The following is a 24,754-nucleotide window of genomic DNA, read 5'->3' as shown; positions in this document are numbered from 1 at the left end:
ATTAGCACCTTTAAAAATTGAAAAAAAAAAAAAAATGTAAATTAACAAAATAAATTCCAACAAGCCTCAAGCATTGATAAATATATCTCAACTTTATATAAAAAATAATTCGGCACACTTACCTACTTAGCGGACATTTTTACACGAGGAACGAAATAATGATTATACCGTGTTACGATGACCTTGTCCTTTAGCAGTTGATTTTCTTTTTAAATAAGTTCACGTTTAAATCGCGTTTTCCATCTTTAAATTTTGATTCTTTTATATTTTCATAGATTTTATTTCTTAATGAATTGGACACACAAAAGAAAAGTTATATCGATTTACTAAAGAAATCTTAACAAACAAAACAAATGTGCTGTTTGTTTTTGTACACGAAAGAAAAGGAATTCATCCCGCTTTATTATGTATTTATTTAATTTCACATTGAATACCTGAAATGAAAGGTAAGAGTTTTTTTGGGGTTTGTGTGTGTGTGTGTGTGTTTTGTGTTTTTAAAAACTCTTTTAAACAATTCTATCCAATATAATTAAAAAATAATCTTAAACATAAAATTAAGTTTTAGAAAAAACGAATTCGTACCCTTTTTTTCTTGGTGGTAATGCAGAGAGTGATCCGCGCTATTTTTTAAAAATCGTATTTCGAAATTTAATTAAAGTTTTATCATATGTTTTTTTTTATTATTCAATCGTAAGGTTAAAGTACAGAGGATAGGTACAAAACACCCTCCCTTCCCCATGTTAAGAATGGCTTTTTAAATAATGTTATTATTTCAGCACGGATCACTCTCTGTATAAGTACCAAACGTTCTATTCAGTAACTTTTAAAATAATCTTAAACATGAAAAATAAGTTTATTTTTATTGCAATCCAATAAAAAAAAAATGATTTCGCTATGTTTTATAGCAGACGTCATGTGAATAAAAAAAAAGTTTGAATTTCCGATTAAAAAAAAATCCCATAAATTATATTATTCGATCTAACATTTGTATTTTTGTCCAAAATGTGTTTGTTTAAGTCAAGTGATGATTTCTGAGAAAGTATAATAAATATCCGCAAAGAAGGAATGGTATTTTTACGGACTAACTCAGGGTAGTTTTACCTCCTAAAAAGAAGTCAAAATCTACTTTTTGGGGCTAATACGTTACAATGGAATTTAAAGATAATATAGAAAGAAATAATAATAATAATAATAATAATAATAATAATAATAATAATAATAATAATAAAAAATAATGCATTAATTTAATTTGAAATGAGCACCCACTTACTGGCCACACTGGTCAACAAGACATAGGTGTAAGCATCTTTAAATTTAAATTTCCAAAAGATTTGGCATGGCAAATATTCTCACCGTTAAATATTATTTCCTGATAGTTTTAAGGCTGTTAACACAAATAAATCATGTATTTTTTTATTACCTTTTCTGTCTATTTCTTATGAATTATCAAAAAAATCAATATTTATAAGAGGTGCTCAGTTTCAACCGTGTTGGAATCACCCAACAAAAACATGCACTCTTATACATAGGCCCTGTCGGTGGGGCATTAGAATACACCGACTGCCCCCCTGCAGAGGGTAAAAGTCCCTCAATCGGGGTCCTGGATATGACCTTAAACTATATCCAATGGTGAGGCCCCAGCTTGCAGGGTCTGGGGAGTGTGGAGCCACCCTTTAATTGCCATTGCTCCCAGGTCCACTCTGTCACAGAGTGGTAGTACCTATTAGAGTCCCAACTATGGGTTAAATAGAACCTGACTTGCAAAAAACAAATATATTCTATTAAAAAAGTTTTCTTCAAAATCACCGGATTCGGCATTAAATAACCTGAAAAGGGTTGATATGCCGTAAAAACAAAAACAACCAACCAACCAACTCTTATACATAAGTATAAAGAAAATTTCATTTATAAATATGAGGGCCATGATATTGTCCAATATATGGCTTATTGTTTTCCCTGGTCATCATGTTTGTTTTTGTATGTGTGTGCATTCAATTTTTGTATGTGCAAAAAATTGAATGCACTCAGGCACGAAAACAATATGCAATTTTGTGTGTGCATACATTCAACTTTTGCAAAAATTGAATCAATGAATTGCAATATATATGTATAAATTGGTTAATAAAGGTTTTAATATCATTGATCTTAATTAAATGAAAAATTCTTTATATACCTCCTCAGGACAGCAGTGTTAGACACAAGGTCGTTTTTTAATGTGGGGAAAATCCAGCGTCCAAAAATGGGCATGCTTGATAGGAACAAAACTAAAACTAGCCTCAGTCAAGAAGGATTTCTTTACTGACCGAAGATAGAAAAGGTTAAGTGTAGTATCAGAACATATACTACACTGTGCTACGCATTTTAAAAATGTTTGGAACTTCTGAATCTCCGCAGCCAAACTTGAAAAAATATTAATTACAGGTCTTCTTTATCACTATTTGGTCATGGAAAAAATTCTATCTTTTCTTACTATTCTCATATTTCTCTGACTATATAACATGCAGAAATTTAAAGGTGATGTGAACGTTGTTGCACAACTCACTTATGCTGCCATCTTGTATGCCCTCTCCTAATATATACTATAAACTTACATCTTGTTTGATTTGAATGAGATTGGTTGGTTGGTTGGTTGGTTGGTTGTTTTTTTTACGGCATATCAACCCTTTTCAGGTTATTTAATGCCGAATCCAGTGATTTTAAAGAACAATTTTTTAATAGAATATATATTTTTTTTCAAGTTGGTTTCTATTTAACCCATAGTTGGGACCCTAACAGGTACTACCAATCTGGGTCAGAGTGGACCTGGGAGCAATGGCAATTAAAGGGTGGCTCCACACTCCCCAAAGCCCACAAGCTGGGGTCTCACCATCGGATATAGTTTAAGGTCATATCCAGGACCGATTTGAATGAGAATTGTTTATAAAGTGGTAGGTAAATATCGAAATACATCCCAAAGCAACACGTTTTTTTTTATTGAGTTACAAGTCATTATAAAATCAAATAGTAAAAAAGATAATGAGAATGTGTATCGTAAGAGATTGTTGAATAATGACAGTGTCACTGAAGTAATCTGGCAATATCGTAATACCGCTTTCAAATGAATTAGTCTCTCCTCTGAACAACTTGTGTTGCACTTCATAAAACACACATAAAATGGATAGTGGCGTTTCAGAACTGTGATGTAAATATATCAAATAGAATTCTCACCTAACAGGGAAGCATAACCATTTAATAATACTGTATGATTATTCCACGAACAGGAAAGATTCTTAATACAAAGTCAAAACAAGTGTTGATAACATACTGTCTGATTATTCAGTGAAAGGACACAAAACATCAAGTTGATGAAACTTCCTGTCTATATGAGATTAGGGTTGATGGATCAGATAGAATTTGTTAAATAATTATTTTAAATAAGAATAACTTAAAGTTTAGGAATTATGTTTTTAACATTTTCATAAGAAAAAGGGACTTAGTCAAGTCAAATTTTTGCACATATATATATATATATATGGTGCTAATGCAGAGAGTGATCCGCGTTATGTTTTAAATCATATTTCCAAGTTGAATTAAAGTTTTATGATATGTTTTTTTTATTCAACTGTAAGGTTTAAGTACAGAATCGGTACAAAACACCCTCCCCTCCCCATTTTAAGAATGACTTTTTAAATGATAAGGTTATTATTTCAGCACGGATCACTCTCTGCATGAGTACCATATATATAATATATAATATATATATATATTTAGGTAATGAATTAGTCTCCCCTCTGAACAACTTGTGCTGCAGTTTATAAAATATACAAAAATGGATAGTAGCAGGGAAGTACAGGCACATAAAAATACTGTATGAGTATTCCATGGTGGGAAAATATTTTTAATACAAAATCTAAACAAGTGTTGATAAGATACTGTCTGATTATTAGGTGAAAGGGAAATGGTATTAATACAAAATCTAAACAAGTGTTGATAAGATACTGTCTGATTATTAGGTGAAAGGGAAATGGTATTAATACAAAATCTAAACAAGTGTTGATAAGATACTGTCTGATTATTAGGTGAAAGGGAAATGGTATTAATACAAAATCTAAACAAGTGTTGATAAGATACTGTCTGATTATTAGGTGAAAGGGAAATGGTATTAATACAAAATCTAAACAAGTGTTGATAAGATACTGTCTGATTATTAGGTGAAAGGGAAATGGTATTAATACAAAATCTAAACAAGTGTTGATAAGATACTGTCTGATTATTAGGTGAAAGGGAAATGGTATTAATACAAAATCTAAACAAGTGTTGATAAGATACTGTCTGATTATTAGGTGAAAGGGAAATGGTATTAATACAAAATCTAAACAAGTGTTGATAAGATACTGTCTGATTATTAGGTGAAAGGGAAATGGTATTAATACAAAATCTAAACAAGTGTTGATAAGATACTGTCTGATTATTAGGTGAAAGGGAAATGGTATTAATACAAAATCTAAACAAGTGTTGATAAGATACTGCCTGATTATTAGGTGAAAGGGAAATGGTATTAATACAAAATCTAAACAAGTGTTGATAAGATACTGCCTGATTATTAGGTGAAAGGGAAATGGTATTAATACAAAATCTAAACAAGTGTTGATAAGATACTGTCTGATTATTAGGTGAAAGGGAAATGGTATTAATACAAAATCTAAACAAGTGTTGATAAGATACTGTCTGATTATTAGGTGAAAGGGAAATGGTATTAATACAAAATCTAAACAAGTGTTGATAAGATACTGTCTGATTATTAGGTGAAAGGGAAATGGTATTAATACAAAATCTAAACAAGTGTTGATAAGATACTGTCTGATTATTAGGTGAAAGGGAAATGGTATTAATACAAAATCTAAACAAGTGTTGATAAGATACTGTCTGATTATTAGGTGAAAGGGAAATGGTATTAATACAAAATCTAAACAAGTGTTGATAAGATACTGTCTGATTATTAGGTGAAAGGGAGATGGTATTAATACAAAATCTAAACAAGTGTTGATAAGATACTGTCTGATTATTAGGTGAAAGGGAAATGGTATTAATACAAAATCTAAACAAGTGTTGATAAGATACTGTCTGATTATTAGGTGAAAGGGAAATGGTATTAATACAAAATCTAAACAAGTGTTGATAAGATACTGTCTGATTATTAGGTGAAAGGGAAATGGTATTAATACAAAATCTAAACAAGTGTTGATAAGATACTGTCTGATTATTAGGTGAAAGGGAAATGGTATTAATACAAAATCTAAACAAGTGTTGATAAGATACTGCCTGATTATTAGGTGAAAGGGAAATGGTATTAATACAAAATCTAAACAAGTGTTGATAAGATACTGCCTGATTATTAGGTGAAAGGGAAATGGTATTAATACAAAATCTAAACAAGTGTTGATAACATACTGCCTGATTATTAGGTGAAAGGGAAATGGTATTAATACAAAATCTAAACAAGTGTTGATAAGATACTGTCTGATTATTAGGTGAAAGGGAAATGGTATTAATACAAAATCTAAACAAGTGTTGATAAGATACTGTCTGATTATTAGGTGAAAGGGAAATGGTATTAATACAAAATCTAAACAAGTGTTGATAAGATACTGTCTGATTATTAGGTGAAAGGGAAATGGTATTAATACAAAATCTAAACAAGTGTTGATAAGATACTGTCTGATTATTAGGTGAAAGGGAAATGGTATTAATACAAAATCTAAACAAGTGTTGATAAGATACTGTCTGATTATTAGGTGAAAGGGAAATGGTATTAATACAAAATCTAAACAAGTGTTGATAAGATACTGTCTGATTATTAGGTGAAAGGGAGATGGTATTAATACAAAATCTAAACAAGTGTTGATAAGATACTGTCTGATTATTAGGTGAAAGGGAAATGGTATTAATACAAAATCTAAACAAGTGTTGATAAGATACTGTCTGATTATTAGGTGAAAGGGAAATGGTATTAATACAAAATCTAAACAAGTGTTGATAAGATACTGTCTGATTATTAGGTGAAAGGGAAATGGTATTAATACAAAATCTAAACAAGTGTTGATAAGATACTGTCTGATTATTAGGTGAAAGGGAAATGGTATTAATACAAAATCTAAACAAGTGTTGATAAGATACTGTCTGATTATTAGGTGAAAGGGAAATGGTATTAATACAAAATCTAAACAAGTGTTGATAAGATACTGTCTGATTATTAGGTGAAAGGGAAATGGTATTAATACAAAATCTAAACAAGTGTTGATAAGATACTGTCTGATTATTAGGTGAAAGGGAAATGGTATTAATACAAAATCTAAACAAGTGTTGATAAGATACTGTCTGATTATTAGGTGAAAGGGAAATGGTATTAATACAAAATCTAAACAAGTGTTGATAAGATACTGTCTGATTATTAGGTGAAAGGGAAATGGTATTAATACAAAATCTAAACAAGTGTTGATAAGATACTGTCTGATTATTAGGTGAAAGGGAAATGGTATTAATACAAAATCTAAACAAGTGTTGATAAGATACTGTCTGATTATTAGGTGAAAGGGAAATGGTATTAATACAAAATCTAAACAAGTGTTGATAAGATACTGTCTGATTATTAGGTGAAAGGGAAATGGTATTAATACAAAATCTAAACAAGTGTTGATAAGATACTGTCTGATTATTAGGTGAAAGGGAAATGGTATTAATACAAAATCTAAACAAGTGTTGATAAGATACTGTCTGATTATTAGGTGAAAGGGAAATGGTATTAATACAAAATCTAAACAAGTGTTGATAAGATACTGTCTGATTATTAGGTGAAAGGGAAATGGTATTAATACAAAATCTAAACAAGTGTTGATAAGATACTGTCTGATTATTAGGTGAAAGGGAAATGGTATTAATACAAAATCTAAACAAGTGTTGATAAGATACTGTCTGATTATTAGGTGAAAGGGAAATGGTATTAATACAAAATCTAAACAAGTGTTGATAAGATACTGTCTGATTATTAGGTGAAAGGGAAATGGTATTAATACAAAATCTAAACAAGTGTTGATAAGATACTGTCTGATTATTAGGTGAAAGGGAAATGGTATTAATACAAAATCTAAACAAGTGTTGATAAGATACTGTCTGATTATTAGGTGAAAGGGAAATGGTATTAATACAAAATCTAAACAAGTGTTGATAAGATACTGTCTGATTATTAGGTGAAAGGGAAATGGTATTAATACAAAATCTAAACAAGTGTTGATAAGATACTGTCTGATTATTAGGTGAAAGGGAAATGGTATTAATACAAAATCTAAACAAGTGTTGATAAGATACTGTCTGATTATTAGGTGAAAGGGAAATGGTATTAATACAAAATCTAAACAAGTGTTGATAAGATACTGTCTGATTATTAGGTGAAAGGGAAATGGTATTAATACAAAATCTAAACAAGTGTTGATAAGATACTGTCTGATTATTAGGTGAAAGGGAAATGGTATTAATACAAAATCTAAACAAGTGTTGATAAGATACTGTCTGATTATTAGGTGAAAGGGAAATGGTATTAATACAAAATCTAAACAAGTGTTGATAAGATACTGTCTGATTATTAGGTGAAAGGGAAATGGTATTAATACAAAATCTAAACAAGTGTTGATAAGATACTGTCTGATTATTAGGTGAAAGGGAAATGGTATTAATACAAAATCTAAACAAGTGTTGATAAGATACTGTCTGATTATTAGGTGAAAGGGAAATGGTATTAATACAAAATCTAAACAAGTGTTGATAAGATACTGTCTGATTATTAGGTGAAAGGGAAATGGTATTAATACAAAATCTAAACAAGTGTTGATAAGATACTGTCTGATTATTAGGTGAAAGGGAAATGGTATTAATACAAAATCTAAACAAGTGTTGATAAGATACTGTCTGATTATTAGGTGAAAGGGAAATGGTATTAATACAAAATCTAAACAAGTGTTGATAAGATACTGTCTGATTATTAGGTGAAAGGGAAATGGTATTAATACAAAATCTAAACAAGTGTTGATGGGACATAAAAGACCACTTGATGAACTTTCTGTCTATATCAGATTAGGGTTGATTGGTCGGCTAGAATTTGTTAAATAATTATTTTAAATAAGAATAACTTAAAGTTTAGTAATTATGTTTTTAATATTTTCATGAGAAAAAGGAACTTAGCCAAGCCAATTTTTGCACATATTTGAAGCAATTATATATATATATATATATATATATATATATATATATATATATATATATATATATATTCAGGTACTCCAATAAAGTAGAATTAATCAACACTTACCTTTGTTTATTATGAAGGTAAATCCACCATTAATCTTATTTATGAAGAATTAAAACTATTGTATTATGTCTATACTCTTTAGCATATCCAACTCAATTTTTTCATGGGCTTTATTTAAATTATATGAACTATCAACCAAATTTACATTTTTAATTTAATCATTAATGTATTTATTTAAAGTATTTCATAGTTTATCCTCATATTTTCTATCTACCAATAAAGGAACAAAACCTAATCTATCCTTTAATTTAATACTTGTAGACATTTGTTTAAATTTTTTATTATGTTGTTCTATAAAAGTATGTAGTTCTCATTGTAATGAATACGATTCATCATTATTTTGACATAAATCTTGAGCAACTTTTTTTTAAATAAAAAATCTTTGTCAACTATAACCAATAACTCATTTTCTTTTCTTTGTCTTTTACCTTTTTTTAATTCCAAAGTCATTGTTGATAGCAAATTACATAGGTCTAGATTCCTTAAAACATAAGTTGGTTATAACACTGCTTGATTTCGAACTACTTTTTTTTTTACATAAAGGAGATATATGCTCTGTTTTACATAAGAGACAGGAATATGTTAACTTGCCTTTGTTTCCATTACATTCTGATTCATTGTGAGCTGACCCAACACATTTGATACATGAGGATAATAACTTCCTGTAGACATTTGTTTTATTTTTTTATTTTGTTCCAAGAAGTATGCACTTCTCATTCTAACGAATACAATTCATCATCTTGAGCAGCTTCCTTTGCAATAAAAGATCTTTGGTTACCACAACCAATAAGGCATCTAACTTTTCTTTGTCTTTATTGAAATCATTGTTGTTAGCAAATTACATATGCCTAGATTTCTTAAAGTATAACATAAGTTGGTTTGAACATTGTTTTTATATAAACGAGTTATATTCTCTATTTTATATAAGAGACAGAAATATGTAAACTTGCCTGTGTTCCCATTACATTCCGATTCATTGTTACCTGACTCAACACATTTGGTACATAAGCATAATTTAAAGAATTTATCAAATTTTGCTTCATAATTAGGATAGATTTCACACTTTCACTTGTCTGTCCTTCTGAATCACATAGTTTACACAGCATTTGTACATTTACTAAATGCTACAACTTCCAAGTTTTGTATGGTATATACTTTACGTTTTGCTTTTTCGAATCCATGGTTATTATTATTGCCACTGGAAAGTTTTTTAACCTTTATATATTTTCGGCTAGATAAACCTCTAATTAAGGTTTTCAAAACCATGTTATTGCTGTAAAATATTTGCTATAGACTACGATACTTATTATGAATTTTATTCATTAGTTCTGTTACAAATATTCTAAGTAGATTAGTCATTTTAATGTGGCTAAATAAAATATTTCCTGTAGAACCTTCTTTAAGAAAATTAATTGTTGCAACTCATTTATTTCAGACAAATAATATCCAACATTTAAGAATTCTGGATAATAATTTCAAAAATTCTTTTTATGATAAATTTACAGCCAGCTAATAATTTGAATCAGTTAAGGACAAATGACTTACTTTAAATCATAAACAGTTAAATATTCAATTAAATATGATAGCTTAGCAGATTCAGATAAATGTTTTTTTAATCAATAACATTAAATTGAGTTAAAAATTATGAAAGACAAATTTGTTTTTCTCCATTCCATTAAATGTGCCACAAGCAAAGAAAGGTGGTTTTCTATCATGTAATATTTAAGTAATAGGTATAGCTGAAGGTGTTTTAGTATTTCATGCCTTTGTTTTAAATAATTTAAATACATCTTTTTTTTCTTTTATGGGTAGTCCTATTCGCCAGCCTCATTTTCCCCATAAAGCTTAGTGAGAACTTTGTTCGAAATTATTTCTTCATTTAAATCCATTATTATATATATTAATTTAATGAATTAAATTTATATAATAATAGCACGTCTTAATATATGAACATATGTGTGTACGCAATATATATATATATATATATATATATATGTATATATATATATATATATAAAACTTGCATTAGGCAACTTATTCAATTAGGAAATTACATTTTTCTTTCATAATGAACTTTAAATTAAACCATCTTTCCAAATATATTAGGAAAATTGTTTTGAATAAGAATAGCTTAAAGTTCAACACTACATTTTTGGAACACTTTCGTAAGGAAAAGGAACTCTTAACCAAGTACCTATTACCTATATTTAAAGCAATTATATATATATATATATATATATATATATATATATATATATATATATATATATATATATGATGTTTTCACAAAACCGAAGACTTCAAAGAATGGATTGATAGCAACAAATAGTGTATTTCATCGTTAGTTACCATTGTTTCAAGACTATTTGGACAAATTCAAACATTATGTCGTTTGAAAAATTTGACAAGAACAGCCTTTCTTCAGACTTATTGAATAGAAAACACTTTAACAATAAAACATTATGGAAATTTCCCTTATAAGGAAAAGAAAATCAGTGAAAATCTTTTACCTATATCGCATCCTTGCAAAGAATTTTGTTTTTGTTTTTTGGTTTTTGTTAAAACAATATATTGAATGCTCAATTATGAAATATGATAATTTTGTAGCTTACAGTTTAAGTCATCTCTTTTTGGTTTAAAATTTATTGGAATATGAATGATTACTGAATTATATAAACCCAGTAACGTTTGCAATACTACAAATAATACTATATATATATATATATATATATATATATATATATATATATATATATATATAGTAAGTTATGAAAATATATATGGCAAGTAAGCTACATAGAATATTCCGCGTTTCATTCTAGTGAGAATTCGTCAGCCAGACAAATTCTCACGAGGACAGGTGGAATATTCTGTGTAGCTTAATTGACATATATATTTTCATAACTTACTACCTAGCTCTACCCATGTAATGAGCACTGTTGAAGTAAATACTGCAAATTTACAAATAAAGTTATATTTACCTATATTTATGTGATTAAACAATGTAATCATATATATATGATTACTTTGTTTAATATATATATATATATATATATATATATATATATATATATATATATATATATATATAAGAAGATTAGGCACTGTACATACTGCACCAAGTTGTAGAAATTTCCAAGTAGGTATCTGGAGGCACATTAATTCACTGGGAAAAATGCGCTCCCAGCCTTCATTAAGACATGCATCTAGGAGAGAAAACTCTGATGTAAAAACCTGCGGTCTACTGAATACTCTGTCCTGTGGAAGTTATCTGCCCCAACGGAGGTCAGCAGTAATACCAAAAAGAGTGGTTGGTTCTACACAAAGCTCTCACCACTATAAAAAAAATCATTTGTGTGCATTTCCGAGCAACTTAGTTGTTGTGGTGGAACCTCATACCTTGAAATCAATGGGAGAGTCCATATATATATATATATATATATATATATATATATATATATATATATATATATATTGTATAATATATACAGGAATTTACATTTATATCGGTAGTCGGTACCGACGGTTTCAAGCCCGGTAGTTGAGGACTGCTCTTAATGTGCAGATGAGAGTCGGCTGAAGAGAGCCTGATGCAGACATTAAGAGCAGTCCTCAACTATCGGGCTTGAAACCGTCGGTACCGACTACCGATATAAATGTAAATTCCTGTATATATTATACAAAAAATATATTGCTCTTATTTCGAGAAAAGTTTTTTCCCTAATAATAGAGCACTGTATGGGATTTCTTTTTCTACAAAAAAGTACAAGTATATATATATATATATATATATATATATATATATATATATATATATATATATTCACATAAAATACAATTAAATCAACACTTACCTTTGGTCTTGTCTTTTCTTGTCTTTCGAAACAGTTTTTTTAATCTGGATCTTCATTTGTAAAAAAGGTTTAGAATTAGTTTTTTTGTACTTTTTTTGTAAGAATATTTAAAATAGACAAAAAACTCCACTTAATTTATACAAGCGCAAATGAGAGCTATTAATTTGAACCAATAAAATGTCTTTTTATTTATTCAAAAACATTAACATAAATGACAAATTGGTATGTCATTTTATTTTATTTATATATTATACTTTTATTTTACTTTGCAAATTATATTGAAGGAAATATTTATTTTTAAGATTGAACTTGTAATTTATTTCTAACAAATTGTTCTGTAAAGTCTAACTCATCCGGTATCTCCCCATCACTCTATTTCAAAATGATAATCAACAGGTAAATTGTTACACAATCCACAAATATTAAAAAACTTATCCAAGATACTTGTCTATCCTTTTCACAACCTGTTCGTCACTACAAATTTTATGACGTTATACTATGCCAACGTGCACTTCTTTATTCCCATGCAAAATAAATATTGACTGCTGAAAAATGACAATACTTGGTAAGATCCACATAAGCTAACTTTATCGCCACAGGCGTATGCTACATAATATCTAACAATATATCAATTTAAAAGTTTTCTTCAATTTGCAGTTCCACAAACAAAAACACTTCGTGTAAGTTTAATTTTGGCATATTTCAACAGTTCTTTAAGACATGATATAAAAAGTGTAGAAAGTCCTTCATTGTATACGCTTAATTTAATAATCAAGAAGATTTTATTGTGCAAACAGTAAATAAAATAATTAATGACAATATCGTTATTCAAGATTCGCTGAATAATTACAGCTATATGGTAACACCCTATAAAAAGAACTTGTCTATCTACTGTGCAACTCGTACTCCACTGCTAATTTTATGACAATATTATCCCAACTAATATAAAAATGACAATACTTGGTAAGATCCACATAGGCTAACTTTATCGCCACAGGCGTATGCTGCATAATATCTAACAATATATCAATTTAAAAGTTTTTTTCAATTTGCAGTTCCACACACAAAAACACGTCGTGTAAGTTTAATTTCAACAGTTCTTTAAGACATGATATAAAAAGCATAGAAAGTCCTTATTTGTATACGCTTAATTTAGTAATCAAGAAGATTTTATTGTGCAAACAGTAAATAAAATAATTAATGAAAATATCGCTATTCAAGATTCGCTGAATAATTACAGCTAGGATTTGTATTACTGTACACACAGATTCGAAAAAGTTGTCAAAAAACAAATATATAACAAAGAAATGTTATCAAAGGTAAGATAAGTTACTTTTCTACCTAACTGGATATGTTTTCAGTGTTTTTATTTAATGTAACATGTTCATTTAGCTCGAAAAACATACTGTGTTTACCGACGTGTTGGAAAATTGAAAATGGCAGCCGACTCTCTCTTTAACACGGTAAGTTTGGGAAAAGGTGCTATAAATATAAAACTAGACAAAATACTGTTAGAAACTCGCTCAATATATGTTACCGTGACATAGGTTGACATATATTCGGTGGGTTTTTAATAGTATTTTGTCTAGTTTATTATTTATAACACCTTTTCCCAAACTTACCGTGTTAAAGAGAAAGTCGGGCGCCATCTTGAATTTTCCAATACATCGGTAAACACTGCATGCTTTTCGAGCTGAATAAACATGTTGCATTGAATAAAAACACGAAACATATACCCAGTTTGGAAGAAAAGTAACTTATCTTACCTTTGATAACATTTATTTGTTATATATTTGTTTTTTGTCAACTTTTTCGAATCTATGTGTACAGTAATACAAACCCTTACAGCTATATAGTAACACCCTATAAAAAGAACTTGTCTATCTACTGTGCAACTCGTTCTCCACTGCTAATTTTATGACTTAATATTATCCCAACTAATACTATATACACGACATGCAAAATTTATTGCAGCATCTCAGAACTGTTTCACTACAATGTACATGTCTTAGATTCATAATCTATTTTATGTAATACATACTGAGAAATGCAGGTTGTTTGCCCTTTGCTTGGTGAAAAAAAAGTAGTGTAATTCCTTTCAGGGTTTTTTTTTCAGTTTTCAACAAATAAAATAGGTCACAATGCAATTAGTAATATTTGTCATGTTCTACTTTATTTCTGCTTTTTGAATTATACCATTTTCTTAAATATTAAGTACATCTTAGAAATAGCTAATAAAAAAGTTTCGATTTAGTTTTTGAAAAAATCTTCTTTCAACTAACGTTCATTGGAAAGAAGTAACATTAGAATTTAAGTGATGTTAAAGACAAGCGCAAATTTTAATTAACTCTTTACAATCTAAAAGATTAGGATAATTAAAAAAAAATTATTTAAATATCCAGGTTAGCGACAGGAAATGAAAAATGACTTTCAAAGGTCATTTAAAATTTAGTTCTGCTGACGCATCTTCTCATTTGAAAGTTTAAGGCTGATTTATATTTCCTGTTGACAATCTTATATTCAATTTTATTTACATTTTGATGTTACTTCTCTGATGTTGAAAAATCTTAAGAGACAATTTACTCCCTTTTCTTGACTATAAGAAGGCTCTACAGAATCTAATCTGCCTAATAGTCTGAAGCCCCAGAGAAAGAAGTTCACGTATAGAATCGTAGGTACAAGTACTTTAATTCCATCAAATTACTTGTAAAGCAGGTATATGGATGCAGCAATGTAGCGATTGGAGTAAGAGTGAAGCTTAAATGTAGGTACAGGACATATTACACGGGACATATTAGATTTTGAACATAGAAAAAATTAGTTATAGAGGCTGCACCAGTCCAGATATGGTAACAATACGAAGAGTATGCTGATGCAGTCTTTTTAGACATGTAGTATGCTCACGGGCTTTAGTAATTCTAGAAGGTTGAGAAAGCTCACATTCGTTAAAGCAGCGTTTTTAATGTCCTCAAAGTATTTATTCTTGTATTTGGTAATTAGTAAATTAAAATTTTATTTGTACCGATATGTAAAGATAAAAACTTAATTTCTACAGTCCGTAATCTCCAAAATAAAAAGCTAAAGACAGTATTGCAGTGGATTCCTGATTAGAGAGCAATCATTCGATTTGGTTAAAAATGGGCGATTTTATCAAATTCAGTTAAAATAAAAGTTTTGAACAGTCATTGATCCTCATTCAGTCATAGACAATATCAGACCTTCCTGCTCGTTTGCCATTGTTGTGTGTTTACATTAAGCATAGGTGGGTCTACTGGCTTCTTCCAAAGAAGAAAGTGGCAAAGAGATATTAAATTCACAGGTGATCTCTAGGCACCCTATTTCTGTCTTTCTTTCTCTCTCTTTCTCTCTCTCTCTCTCTCTCTCTATCTATATATATATATATATATATATATATAAGTGAACGTGTCTGTCTGTCTGTGTGTCTGTCTGTCTGTGTACATTTCCCTACGCAATAACTCTGTCAATTTTTAGTCTATAGACTCGAAATTTGAAATACCGGGTACTGAGATTTGGGAAAATCGATGTGACGGGTGTCAGCCAGAAATTTGGCTGTTAAGGGGTCAAATTTCAACGATTTGACCTTTAAGAACTCTACCAAACTCCTCCGACAATTTTGGGTCTAGACACTTGAAATTTTAGATATAGGTTCCTTGAACATGGATCTAACTTAATAAAGTGATTTGAGCCCGAAACAATAAATTTTAAGGGGTCATAATAGGGGTCAAAGTTTTAAAAAAATTAACCATTTTTTTTGTTTTTTTGCTTTTTTTGCACAGCATACACCTCTAAACACCCGAGCAACGCCGGGCACCCCTGCTAGTATATATATATATATTCAATTTATATAAAGAAAATTACTATTAAATCGCTACAGTAAATGTACTGTTTCACTCTTAAAAGGCATCATCAAGTAACAACTCACCTGTGGTCTTAGTCGAGGCCAACAATTTTATCTCTCTCATATATATATATATATATATATATATATATATATATATATATATATATTTATTTATTTATTTATTCATGGTAGAAAACTGATAATCCTGAACTAACATTCAGACTATTGTGAAGTCGAAAAAAGCAAGTTGATACATCGATTGCAGGTTTTTTAATGACTTGCTTGTTAAATAGTTTTCTAATGAATTATAAAAATCAAATGACATTTTTATATAGTTTTAAAGGTTAAAACCTTCCAAAACTATATATAATATTTTTTGCAAAATCAAAGTAACAAAATATGAAATGAAAACAATTGTTTGATAATTATTTGGACACATTTTAACATATTTAAAATATTTCAAAAATAACTATACCAATTATGATTATTTGGACAAATTTTAACATATTTAAAATATTTCAAAAATAACTATAGCAATTATGAGCTATAAGTGTTTGATAATTATTTGGACAAATTTTGACATATTTAAAATATTTCAAAAATAGCTATAGCAATTATGAGCTATAAGTGTTTGATAATTATTTGGACAAATTTTAACATATTTAAAACATTTCAAAAATAACTATAGCAATTATGAGCTATAAGTGTTTGATAATTATTTGGACACATTTTAACATATTTAAAATATTTCAAAAATAGCTATAGCAATTATGAGCTATAATTGTTTGATAATTATTTGGACAAATTTTAACATATTTAAAATATTTCAAAAATAACTATACCAATTATGATTATTTGGACAAATTTTAACATATTTAAAATATTTCAAAAATAGCTATAGCAATTATGAGCTATAAGTGTTTGATAATTATTTGGTCAAATTTTAACATATTTAAAATATTTCAAAAATAACTATACCAATTATGATTATTTGGACAAATTTTAACATATTTAAAATATTTCAAAAATAGCTATAGCAATTATGAGCTATAAGTGTTTGATAATTATTTGGTCAAATTTTAACATATTTAAAATATTTCAAAAATAACTATAGCAATTATGAGCTATAAGTGTTTGATAATTATTTGGACACATTTTAACATATTTAAAAATATACCAAAAATAACTATAGCAATTATGAGCTATAAGTGTTTGATAATTATTTGGACAAATTTTAACATATTTAAAAATATACCAAAAATAACTATACAATTATGAGCTATAAGTGTTTGATAATTATTTGGACACATTTTAACATATTTAAAATATTTCAAAAATAGCTATAGCAATTATGAGCTATAATTGTTTGATAATTATTTGGACAAATTTTAACATATTTAAAATATTTCAAAAATAGCTATAGCAATTATGAGCTATAAGTGTTTGATAATTATTTGGTCAAATTTTAACATATTTAAAATATTTCAAAAATAACTATACCAATTATGATTATTTGGACAAATTTTAACATATTTAAAATATTTCAAAAATAGCTATAGCAATTATGAGCTATAAGTGTTTGATAATTATTTGGTCAAATTTTAACATATTTAAAATATTTCAAAAATAACTATAGCAATTATGAGCTATAAGTGTTTGATAATTATTTGGACAAATTTTAACTTATTTAAAAATATACCAAAAATAACTATAGCAATTATGAGCTATAAGTGTTTGATAATTATTTGGACAAATTTTAACATATTTAAAAATATACCAAAAATAACTATACAATTATGAGCTATAAGTGTTTGATAATTATTTGGACACATTTTAACATATTTAAAATATTTCAAAAATAGCTATAGCAATTATGAGCTATAATTGTTTGATAATTATTTGGACAAATTTTAACATATTTAAAATATTTCAAAAATAGCTATAGCAATTATGAGCTATAAGTGTTTGATAATTATTTGGTCAAATTTTAACATATTTAAAACATTTCAAAAATAACTATACCAATTATGATTATTTGGACAAATTTTAACATATTTAAAATATTTCAAAAATAGCTATAGCAATTATGAGCTATAAGTGTTTGATAATTATTTGGTCAAATTTTAACATATTTAAAATATTTCAAAAATAACTATAGCAATTATGAGCTATAAGTGTTTGATAATTATTTGGACAAATTTTAACATATTTAAAAATATACCAAAAATAACTATAGCAATTATGAGCTATAATTGTTTGATAATTATTTGGACAAATTTTAACATTTAAAAATATACCAAAAATAACTATACAATTATGAGCTATAAGTGTTTGATAATTATTTGGACAAATTTTAACATATTTAAAACATTTCAAAAATAACTATAGCAATTATGAGCTATAAGTGTTTGATAATTATTTGGACAAATTTTAACATATTTAAAATATTTCAAAAATAATTATAGCAATTATGAGCTATAAGTGTTTGATAATTATTTGGACAAATTTTAATATATTTAAAAATATACCAAAAATAGCTATAGCTATTATGTGCTACAATTGTTTTATAAGTATTTAACAAATTTATTATATCATTTAAAATCATTTAGACACCATAAAGCATATTTTGAGGGATCGATCAGTTGAACTCAACTCTTTCACATGATTGTATTTTATTTTCTGCTTGTTTTTTTTTTCGATTGCATTTGAAACGAGTGATACATTTTCGTATTTCTTTGTTTTTATATGATACTTCAACAATTTTTGTACTAAATTTATTCCCCAAATCCTAAGCCACTCCCTTAAATTTTATTCTCTTAATTATTTTTAGCTTAATTAGCATTAGTTTTATATAAATTTTATTCATGTGTTACGATATATTTGTTGATTCTTTCCAACACATGTTATTTTTTAAGATAAAAGTTTATTAAAATAATATTAATTATTATTATTAACTTCACATGATTCTGGTTATGTAAACAATTAAAATTTGAAATCAATGTTTTCAATTTATATAGATATTTTTAATCCTTTAATTCAGAAACTCCTTACGGTGTAGAGGAGAAAACTCAAGTTTATTCATAATCGATCATAATTTTATTAAAATTCCTAAGTATTCTTACTTCAACATTTGACTTTGTATTTAATAATCTTTTTTACTTTATTTCTTTATTTTAGACTGGCAGTTCTAATATTCTCTTTATATCTGTCTAAGTTCAATTTCACACTGAGTTTTCTTCCAGCTTATATTCTGTTATAGTCTTTAATTCATAATAATCCGTTCATCTTTATATTTTGCAATTACTTAATATTTGATTTTTTATTGTAATTTTTCATGTGTTTGTTTATTTCCAATTATTAAATTGAAATTCAATTCTATTTACCTTATTTACATAATAATTAGTTTATTTTTTATATTTTTATATGTTAATTAATGACCTATTTATTTACTGCACCATCCAAAAATTTTTGTATTAAACTTAACTTTCTCTTACAACACTTACATTTTACTCTTAACCTCATCCTTAATTTTTTAAACATGTAGTTTAATCAGGTCTTAGGCGTGATTATAGGAATTTATCTCTATGTAGACAACTTTCTATAACATCAAAATTTTATTTTAAAATTTCTCTTTAGAATTCACTATGTAGTATGATTCAAGTAAACATAGAACACATTTATCTATCTATCTATCTATCTATCTATATATATATATATATATATATATATATATATATATATATATATATATAAATTCGTATTCCTGCTTGTCTGTCTGTTTTTTGTTTGTATGTTTGTTCACAATTTGATTAATATATAGAAAAGGTTCATTACTTTTCTATCGCATTTATTTCTATACATATTATGATTCTTGAAAAATATACACTTAAGCGGTAACGTCATTTGCATATTACATTAAGGAAAATCAATTTTACTAAATAGTTGTATGTTAATTGTAGCGAGAGAATTGCTTTAAGTGTTCAATTAAAGATTGTTACTTAAAGTTGGTTTATATTGATAATATATTTAATTTCTTTTCAATCATTATAACCGACATCGATATTTTTAGAAATCAGTTTCTACTTATTTCTCCGATGCGCCAACTGTTATAAATCTCAAAAGTTGGTTTGTGTGTTGGTTCGTATGTTTGCTAAATATTTTTGTCAGCCACATTGGACTGGGTCGGAACAGGTACCATCCTCAAAAGCGATCCACTGGGCGTATAATATCTGATAATTAAAAAAATGAATTCTGTGATGGTCATCTGAACCATTTTTTGTAAATGGGGTCACAATGCAATTTTTGCAAGGAACATACACGTTTATGTTTTTCAGGGTCAGTCGTGGTCCGATGGGTAAAACTGTTTGACACGTACCTGTTTCCATTTTTTCTCTTTCAATTTCAGATTCAAGTCTTCCTATTTTTTTTATTGAAACAAAAGCTGTTTTGATTCATTTTTTTTCAAATTCTTCCATTCTGGACGTTGCTCAATATCTTTTGTATAGCATCTCTCTCCAAACCGAATTTCCTGTCCACCGGGACAATTCTGGGTATCCATGTTTGTATGTATATATATATATATATATATATATATATATATATTCTCACCATGATAGAAATTTTTTTAAATGTTCGATATACTTATCTTTGAATTATATCATAAGAAATCCTTGTATTTTTCTTATTGTGATGTATCTCATGATTTTACATCAAATTATTCTAATTCAAATTGAGAGAATGAAAAATACTAAAATATTATTTCATTTGTTTTTATTTACAGATGTTCCTGTTTAAACGCTTTCAATAAAATATACTTGCTCATAATTTATTTTATTGAATTATGTGAAGTAGTGGTGAAAATATCACATATTTCGAAAATAATTTGTGCAAATAAATCAACCCATATGAAGAGATAGAATCGCAAATTGCAGAAAGTATGTGGATTTGGAAATTACATGGAAAGTTGCACTAACAAATATATGTTGATACTTTTTTCTACGTGGCTTTGGAAATTACATGGAAAGTTGCACTAATAAATATCGTTTATACAATTACATGGACAGTTGCACTAACAAATATACGTTGATACTTTTTTCTACGTGGCTTTGGAAATTACATGGAAAGTTGCACTAATAAATATCATTTATACAATTACTTCGGCAGTTGCACTAACAAATATACGTTGATACTTTTTTCTACATGGATTTGGAAATTACATGGAAAGTTGCACTAATAAATATCGTTTATACAATTACATGGGCAGTTGCACTAACAAATATACGTTGATACTTTTTCGAAGATCAATTTTAGTGAAACATGACAGAACAAAGTAGAAAAGCCCCGAATTCTTTTAAAATGCATGCATATTTTTGTGAATTGTGTGAATATTCTTGTTCTGCAAAATCAAATTTAATGAAACATGTGAGAACCCATACTGGGGAAAAGCCATATTCTTGTGAAGTATGTGGATATGTATTTTCTCAAAAAGGAAATTTATGGACTCATATAAGAACTCACACAGGGGAAAAACCATATTCTTGTGAAGTATGTGAATATACTTGCTCTCAAAAATCACAGTTATTGATACATATGAGAACTCACACTAAGGAAAAACCATATTCTTGTGAAGTGTGTGATTATTCTTGTTCTGCAAAATCAAATTTAGTGACACATATGAGAACTCACACTGGGGAAAAGCCATATGCTTGTGAAGTGTGTGAATATTCTTGTGCTCAAAAATCAAGGTTATTAAGGCATATGAGAATTCACTCTGGGGAAAAGCCACATTCCTGTGAAGTATGTGGAAATTCTTTTTCTGAAAAAACAAATTTAGTGAAACATATGAAAACTCACACTAAGGAAAGCCACCTTCCTGTGAAGTGTGATAGTTTTCATTTTTCTAAAAATCAATGTTAATGAGACATAAAAACACACACTTGGGAAAAGCTACATTCTGGTAAAGTGCGTGAATGTTCTATAAAAAATTTAGTGCGAAACTTACATTACTTTAGAACTCATATTGGGAAGAAATAGAAAATGAAATGATGAAAAATACATATGTATTGGCATTGTCAAGAATTATTCAATTTTTCATGACAAGATGAAAAAGAATTTAACAGAGAATCGATGTGTATATGTAAAGAAAGAATATATATACTTATATGTAAACAAAGATCACTGCAATTATCCAACTAGCCATGTCGACTATTCACAAAATAAGAAAAACAGACTTGACACTAAAATGAGGAAAATGCTTACACTGTAATAATAACACTGAAACCAGTGTCTCTCTATGCCGTAACTGCCCGGAGGAGCAGGAAGTATGGGTTTCTTTCGTTGGACAATATCCTGTGATCTCTAAAACTCCAAACTTAAAAATCTAAATAAAATAATAGCAAGAAGAACAAATTCCATCACAAACCTGGCCAAGCATTTTGGACAAGTCTGCTATGACGTATATTTTACAATAACATTTGGAACAAGACTGTCGTACATGTTTTTTTTTTTTTTTTTTTTTTTTTTACAAGGGTGTCACCACTTATCAAGGCCCAGATGCCACTCGAGGATAAGGGTTAATAGGTATACATTAGTCATTGTGATTATAGCATAGTAAACAGTGGGAATTTTGAAACTTGGATTACTTAGGGGGACGATTCAATTAGAACTTGTTCACATTGGACTTTTTCTTTTTTTTTTTCATAGGTATCAACTCATTATCAAGGCCAAGAGGCCACTCAAGGATAAGGGTTAAAGAGTGTACAGTAGAAATTGGACAATATAATAATCATTAGTAATGAAAATTTGTTAAATTTGATAACTTATATGGAACAGCTCATCAAGAACTTATTTACGTTAGACTTGAAGACAACCATATTGTAGTCAGCCGGAAAGCAGGAAAACGGAAGACAATTCCACAGGCGTGCAGTTCTAAGAAAGAAGCTTTGTTCATGGAATCTACATTTAGGTTTAGGCACATAAAGAATGGGGGAATTATTGATAGTGTTTACAGCTAGACGAGTGTTGTGAAAGTTTTGCGAGGGGGGACCATAGATTGAAGCTCAGTCAAACACTTTCCATGAAAATAACGATACATCAGAGACAAACTCGCAACATCTTCTGTGAGATAGAGGTTGCAATGAAGAGAAAAGGACATCTCAAAATAGAATCAGAAAATATGTTCTTAAATAGAATCTTGAACAAGTCTGTCATGCATGTCAGAAAGAATCAGAAAATAAGTCAGCTACAGCATTTTTTAAAATAAAACATTGAAAAGAGTTTCAGATAATTTTATTAAATGCAAAAATAAATTACATGAAATATTAAAATAGTTTTCCTTACATTCTGGATTAAATTACAGTAAAGACTAAAATAAATTACATAAAACACTGAAATAAATTACATTAACTACCAAAATAAATGAGATTTCAGATTCAGAAATATTGTTTTTATTTGTTTGATTTTCTTTTGTTCCAATTTTTAATAATTTTTTTTTAAACTAAATATTAATTCATTTTACATTTACAAAAACATTTGTTATATTATTTATATTTTTGTTTCTTGGTTTATATAATAATTTCCTTTCAATATTAATCATTTTTTATATTTCAGTTTATATTTTTTAATCATTTTTTATATTTCAGTTTATTATATTTTTAAATAAAAATTTACTTTTATTATTATTTGTCAATACATTCTGTAAATAAACATATCTATTACTTTTTTCTGTAAATAAAAATCTATCAATTTCCGTTTTGTTTTAAAATGTTTACACCTACGTTAAGGTCTTCCATTATAAATTAATTTGTATTGAGTGAGGTCTGTGTCTTTTCATGCAACCCACACAAAAACTGGAAATTCCCTTCCTTAGTTTTCACCGTAATTTTCTGTTTGAATGAAATGATCATAAGATAAAGACTATAAAATCGATTAATGCATACATTAATGATTTCGAATAACTTTGGATGTCTCCTTCAGTCTTTTAAACACAGTAACAGCTCTCTGGTCTCTGTTATTTGTCACTAAGCAAAGAAAACCTCCACTACAAGTAGCCTTATGTTTTTGGTGATTGGGAAGAGGACAAAAACAATTATCATTCACAAATAAAGATATATTTTCTCTCACGAGTCAATGTCCATAACAAGTGATTCGACCACATGCTAAAATTGTAAACTGCAACCAATTACATGCATGGTTGAGTAATAACTGGTCATGAAGTAAGTGCTCATTTTTTGTTAAATTTATATAGGAAAGTGATCTACTACTCTAAAATATTTATTTTTTACTAGAGGGGCTACCCAGCGTTGCTCGGGACCATATAAACAATTAGAAAATTGAAATTTATTTTGAACATATTTGTTACTCTTCGGATAGAGGAATTTTTAATGTCTATGTATCATTAGCTTTTTCGAGCAAAAGAGTATTTTACCTATCCTAGGACGGGTATTACACGTATCAAATAATTGTACCTTATCTAGGATAGGTAATTTATACCATATATATATGAAATAATGTTTCCTTTGTGGGGATGGTTAATATCCAACAAATATTTAAAATAATTTTACCTACCCTCGGATGGGTAATTAAAATACATACATGAAACAATTTCACATACTATCGACAGGTATTGTACATGTTAAATAATTTCTCTTACCGCCAAGGCTACCATAATTTTAAGAAAACTGAAACAATTTTTAGAAA

At 28.0% G+C, this 24,754-nt stretch overlaps 1 long non-coding RNA gene across 1 annotated transcript; it reads left to right on the top strand.

The window, feature by feature from the left end:
* On the top strand, positions 1-23,804 carry LOC145239947 (uncharacterized). The gene is made up of 2 exons (XR_013862432.1): positions 1-446; positions 20,838-23,804. It is a non-coding gene; the product is annotated as an uncharacterized LOC145239947 (long non-coding RNA).
* Positions 23,805-24,754: the final 950 nt, after the last annotated feature.

Source organism: Euprymna scolopes, chromosome 19, assembly GCF_053919585.1.
Source record: "Euprymna scolopes isolate OS-2025 chromosome 19, ASM5391958v1, whole genome shotgun sequence".
In the NCBI taxonomy this organism is placed as follows: Eukaryota; Metazoa; Mollusca; class Cephalopoda; order Sepiida; family Sepiolidae; genus Euprymna; species Euprymna scolopes.
This window is presented reverse-complemented; position numbering and strand designations above follow the sequence as displayed.